Below are 6000 nucleotides of genomic sequence, written 5' to 3'. Positions count from 1 at the left end.
GCTGTGCAGCCAGGGTAGGGGGAGTACTAGGGGGCTGTGCCGCCGGGGGGGGGGGTACTGAAGGGCTGAGGGAGGTGTGCGGGGATAGCGCTAGAGGGGGCTGTGCAGCCGCCGGGGTTGGGGGGGGAGTACTAGGGGGCTGTGCCGCCGGGGGGGGGTACTGAAGGGCTGAGGGAGGTGTGCGGGGGGGGTAGCGCTAGAGGGGGCTGTGCAGCCAGGGTAGGGGGAGTACTAGGGGGCTGTGCCGCCGGGGGGGGGGTACTGAAGGGCTGAGGGAGGTGTGTGTGGGGGGGTAGCGCTAGAGGGGGCTGTGCAGCCGCCGGGGTTGGGGGGGGAGTACTAAGGGGCTGTCGCGGGGTGGGGGGTACTGAAGGGCTGGGGCTGTAGCCTTGGGAATCCCGCACATCGCTCCCCAGCAGAGCGGTCGCTCCCGCCGCGGGAGGGGGTCCGGGGAGGCCGGTCGCCGCGGCCCCCGCCCGGCCCGGCCATGAATATGTAACTCCCTCCATTTCCCGAGCTCCATTGCGGAGGCCGCCGCTCGCCATATTGCGCGGTGGGGCTGCGGCTGCTCCGGCCGCTGGAGAGGGGGCCCGGCTGGGGGGCGCCGCGGAGCTCGCAGCCGGTGAGTGCGGGGCGGGGGCCCGGGTCTCTCCGGGGCAAGCCGAGCTGCCCGGGGGGCGCAGCCCAACGCCCGCTGGCTCCCGGGCGGGGCCCCATGCAAGCAGGCTAGTCCTGGCGGCTCCCACGGGGGACCCCGCTTCCCGCCAGAGGGGTCCGTGCTCGGGGGGAGCGCCCCAGACGTGTCCCCTGCGGGCGGGAGTGTTCGCTGCGCTCCCCTGGGGGCGGCGGTGCCTGGTCCCCCCCCCCCGCTGCCTGCGCTTTGCTCCCCGCGGCGGGCCCCTCTGTGCCGGGGGGGGGTCTGTGTCCGGCTCGCCCCCTGCCGCGGCGTCCCCGAGCATCTCTCTGCGCAGCGCTCGGCGGGCGGCGAGTCCTCCCCCGGCCCGGGGGCGTCTCTCGGGGTGTCGCTGCCACCCCACGGGCAGGACGCGCACAAAGAGCCGCGGGGCGCGGCATCGGAACAGCAGGTGCGGAGCGGAGCGGGCAGGGGGGGTGCCAGTGTGTGTGTGTGTGTGTCGGGGGGTGCCTCGCTCGGGGCTGTTGTGTCTGAGAGGGGCTGGTACATGTCTGGCTTTCACCTCCTGGCAGCATCACTGCGCCATCATCCGGTTTTTTTTGCTCTGTCTTGTCTTTTCCTTGGAGCCCTGTCCGCACCTGCCCAGCTGTGAGCGGTGCGCGCTGATGGATCGATTTCACTGTGGGGCTCGATGTTCAACAGGGTATCAAAAAGACTTGGTTGAAGTAGGTCCTGTCAAGGGATTGTGAAGGCTGGGGTCCATGTAGCATTCATAGTTTCCAGTACCAGTCTGACCTCACACCTTGCTTAAAACTTTGGTTCTGTGTTTTACTTGGGTAGAGTCTTTTGAGAGCACTTGCTCACTTTTAACACGGTCTACATCAGGGGTGGGCAATCCTTTTTGTTTGGGGGGGCCACTCCCAAGTTTTAGGTAAGTGGTCAAGGGCCATGCTCTCCTATGAAGGGTTGTGAGGTCTGGAATGGAAATTGGGTTCAGAAAGGAACTTGGGGTAGTGGAGTGGAGTGCAGGAGAGAGTGGTGTTTGAGAGGGAGTTTGGGTGAAGGAGGGGGTTATGATCTGGTGCAGGGTCTGGGGCGGGGTAAGGGGGCAGGAGAGGATTTTGTCCTGGAGATGTGATGTAGGAGGGGTGCAGAGTCTCGGAGGGAGATGTGACATGGAAGAGAGGGGGTGCAGAAGGTTTGGGTGGTGACCTGGGGCAGGAGGATGTGGTGACCTGGGGCAGGTCGTTCAGGGGACGGAGATGGTGCCAGAGGCAGGCCCTGGCCAGGAGGCGCTTACCTATGTAGTTCTTGTCCAGCAGGGCTGCTGTCCCCTGAGGCGGGCTTCTTGCCTGCTGTGGCCCTAAGCTGCTCAAAATTTCTGGGGGGTGGGGCGGAGGAGGTTTTGCACTGCCCCCCCCCCCCAAAAAAATCTCTCAGCTCTTATTGGCTGCAAACAGGTCAATGGGAATGGAGAGATTTTTGCTTGGGAGCAAGGGCACAAAGTCTCCCTCTCCCGCTAATGCCCAGAGCAGAGAGACACAGAGAGCAGCTAGTCACTTTAAAGCAGGGTGAGCTGCTCTGTGCTTGAGGGTCCTGGTAGGGTGGGCTGTATCACCCCCACCCTGGTCTACATTAATATATTAAACAATCATTTTAAGTAATTTTTTTTTAGTTAAAGCATCTTCCTTTCCTTTTGGGAGTACATGTTAAATTTATTGGTCGATTTTACTATTTTAATAAAAATATTTGGGTGGAGCAAGGTGATTCCAAGAGGAATATTGGTATTAGAACTTGACCCCTGTTTGTGTGGGGTAATGGTGTGGTGCGATGCTGCATGTGATCTCTAGTGATGGGATAAGTGTTTTGTGAAATATTAAAAACTCTGCATTTGAAAATATGAAGGTAGTACATGTGCGGATCTATTTTTAGATAGCTTGGGAAAGCTCTTTAATTGTATGTCATTCACTAGGTAACAGGGGGAATGTCTACACTATGGGTCAAAGTCAACCTAATGTATGCAACTCCTACTACGCTGCGCTGCGCTGCGCTGCGCTGAGTCAACGAAAGGACTTCTTTTATGCTTCTCATTCTGGGGTACTACTGCAGTCAATGAAAGAGGGATTGGTGTTTGATTTAGCAGGTCTAGCATGTTGATCCCCCATAAATATATGGCGTGTTTCTGCCTATGTCAATGACATTTTCTGTATTAAGAATTACATACAATAATGTGTTTAAAGATTTGCTTGTGCCTTGTGTGTAATGAGAGCAGGATTTTGAAACTTAAGGGAATTCTATACATTGAGGTAGAAATATAGTTATCAAACACTGGAGTCCCATCAGGATTGTAACTGATACAGATGTCTTGGTACCTGTATTATTTTGAATTCCATTAAATGCTTATTTTCTTCTTTCCCTACACTCTTTTAAAAGAGCCAGATGAAAAATCAATTTGAAAGCAAGGAGAAATGGCAGGCTAAAATATATAATGTGGGGGGAGATAGTCAGCATCTGATCCTTTTTTTTTTTTTTTTTTTTGGTAAATGAACAAAACACAAAAAGCAGCCAGAAGCAGTCTGGATTAGCTAACACACCAATGTAATAATTAATCAAGAACTTGCAGGAAAAACCAGAATCCATGTAAAGTGAATCGTTAATGCTCCACATAGTTCATGTAGCATAGGTGGAATTTTAAGTGCTTGCTTTTGGTTGACTATGGGGCAAGGGCAGAGATGGGTGATTAGAGAAAAAACTCAGACTTAGCAACGCTTCATTTTATTTTTTATGAGGAAGATATGAGCCAAGTGTAATATAATGGCCAGGATCTTTTTTTTTTTTTTTTTTTTTTTTTTTTAAAAGGAAGCTGTTACTTTGAAGCTCTTCCAGAAGGGGTACATTCCACAAAGGAGGATACATTGGTCACTGTGTTTCATGTGCATTACCATCAGTCTGAGTTAAGGACAGAGTATGTGCCCTGTCCCCATTCTAAAAGTGATGACATGATTTCTGGCAAAGGCTTGCTGTTTGTGGCCTGCTTTCTAATGCTTCACACATTTTTGTTTTTTGTTTTTTTTTAAGAAAAGTGTCAAGATCAAATTTAAGCAATCTAAGCGCCATATTTTCTAAAATTTACATAGGTGATCATGCACACAGAATGCAGATACAATAGCATGCCTATTTCATTTGGCACACAAATTAGCAAATAAGGGACAGAAGTGACAGAATATTAAATGGTAGTGACCTCATAAAGGTCTTATTTTCTTGGCCTCCTTGTGACAGCGGCTATGGATTATGTGTAGCGTGTTCTTCTTCTGTAACCTTAGCTCATGGACCATAATTAAAAATGTAATTTATATCTAGTCATGAAAGGTGTGAACACCCGTGTTTTGGATAATTTGGACTGATAGAAAAGTTGATCCCGTTCTTGCTGGTGTCAGTGCAAATAGTCCATGTGTGTCATGAAAGTAAGATTAGGCCTCTCATGGTGTGTTTTTTGTTGTCTTTTTAAATTAGCTGCATGCTAACTCCTTGTATAAGTGTAATTGCCTTTGAGTTCAAGTGCTGGTCTCGTCTGTCAACATGGGTCAGCAGTGATGACTGATAAGACAGTTTGTTTATGTAATGATTCTTTGTTTCAGTCTTGGCACAGATCTTTAATCGTGTATGACAGCTTAATATTGCTTTTAGTCAAAATACAGACATGATATAAGTATAAATGTCAGCTCATTTTTACTTGAATAATAGGACATTTCAGAACTGCCTGTTGCAGCTGTAATGTGAACTTTTATTATTTGTTGACACAAAAAGGGAGAGATTTTTGGGTTTGTGCTAGAATTTTTTTAAAACCTCATCTTGTTATAGCTTTAGTTTTACAGGTTGAGCCTCTTCAGTCCAGCACCCTCGAGACCTGACCGATTATGAACGAGAGAAATTTCTGGACTATAGAAGGTCAATATTGTATAGCAGCATTAAAGATACTTCCATTGCTTATTGGGCTGTTAGAGGACATTTAGGGGTAAATTAGAGCTTAAAAAATAGCACAGAACACTGAGAGCCAGGATTGGCGGCTGTAAACAAACTTCATGGGACCGCGGGAAACTTGGCCACACCCATGAAAAGGGGACATCAGGCTAACTAATATCATTTTGGATGACTACTGTGTCTGGACCAGAGAGTTCTGGACTAGAGAGTTTCAACCTGTAGTAATAGTCTTGTTGAACAATCAGCGAACTTGAGTATGCACAGGGCTCGACAAATAATACAACCTACTCGCCTGTGGTGAGTAGATTGTAACCCGGAAGAGCCGGGTTCGGGCGATCTGCGCATGCGCAGATAGCCAGACAGCGTGGCTGGCGAGCGGGGCTCGTCGCGGTTCGGAGAGCCCTGAGTATGCATATATATGGAAATTCCATATCAGAAATAAGGATATTGGAAGTCAAACCCTGCAACTGTCTCCATCAGCACTGGTTTGGTTTCAGCAGCTTTCTTGGTATGGATATGTTGATAGGATGGCTAAGACTAGTGAATCCTGAAGTGAGTTTACCAAGGGATTCCACTGCATGGTTAGTGATAACAGGAATGCTAAACTTTCACATGGTAAGATTGCCAGTTCTGGACGTAAAATGAACACAGCTTGACCACCTTAAGACCCCAGATTGAAATTGGTGCAGCCAGAAGCAATGTCTCTTTGGGATTTGCCATGATGGTGGAATATGAAAAATGAGAATTAGCATTCTTGTGAATTTAAGGGAATTTGGGGGTCTCTTTAGAAGCAGGTGATAATACAGTAAAGCCAGTCTATTATAGTTCTGTCTGTAGCTGGAGAAGCTATTGGAAGGGATCAAAACAATTTTGGTGGTTAGGTAATTACACAAAGGATTTTTTGTTTGGAAAAGAACAGAATGATCCCAAAGGATATATGCTATGCAGACTGAGTATGTTAAAGGGCATACAGGATTATTAGAATAAATTTGAACTCTGTTGGTGTCTGTGTAATAAAGGTGTTGTGTGTAACTTCTCCTTTTTTTATGAAATGCTGTTGCTATCAGTCTGCCTATTAATATACAGGAAAAAAAAGAGAAATATGAAACTTTGAAAGCATGTGGTTTTAAAAATATCCTGCTGTCAAAGTCCTTTAGAAACCATAAACCAGCCTTAGGAATGACCGGCACAATTTTTAATTCTTTAACAAATAATGCAGTAATTTATTCTCTTGATATCTAAAAGGGAGCATTGCCTCTTTTTGGTTAATGTTAACAGTGGCAAATTGACAAACCAGAGATGGACATTGGCATACTCCATGGGTGTGTGTGAACGTGTGTGTGGCAAATACTAATTAAGCAACTGTAAGAACATAACTGTCAAAC

The 6000-nt window shown here is 48.2% G+C and overlaps 1 protein-coding gene across 2 annotated transcripts in view; it reads left to right on the top strand.

The window, feature by feature from the left end:
* Positions 1–378: 378 nt before the first annotated feature.
* Positions 379–6000, top strand: part of RNF2 (ring finger protein 2) — a 34452-nt gene continuing 28830 nt past the window's right edge. Inside the window, exon 1 of one of the 2 annotated variants that reach the window (XM_075936765.1) lies at positions 379–622. The gene's annotated coding sequence lies outside the window, so the exon portion shown is untranslated. Of the gene's footprint in view, positions 623–679; positions 1086–6000 lie in introns of those variants that run through there. The other variant, XM_075936766.1, reaches the window with a different exon arrangement.

Source organism: Pelodiscus sinensis, chromosome 9 (genome assembly GCF_049634645.1).
Source record: "Pelodiscus sinensis isolate JC-2024 chromosome 9, ASM4963464v1, whole genome shotgun sequence".
NCBI lineage: Eukaryota > Metazoa > Chordata > Testudines > Trionychidae > Pelodiscus > Pelodiscus sinensis.
This window is presented reverse-complemented; position numbering and strand designations above follow the sequence as displayed.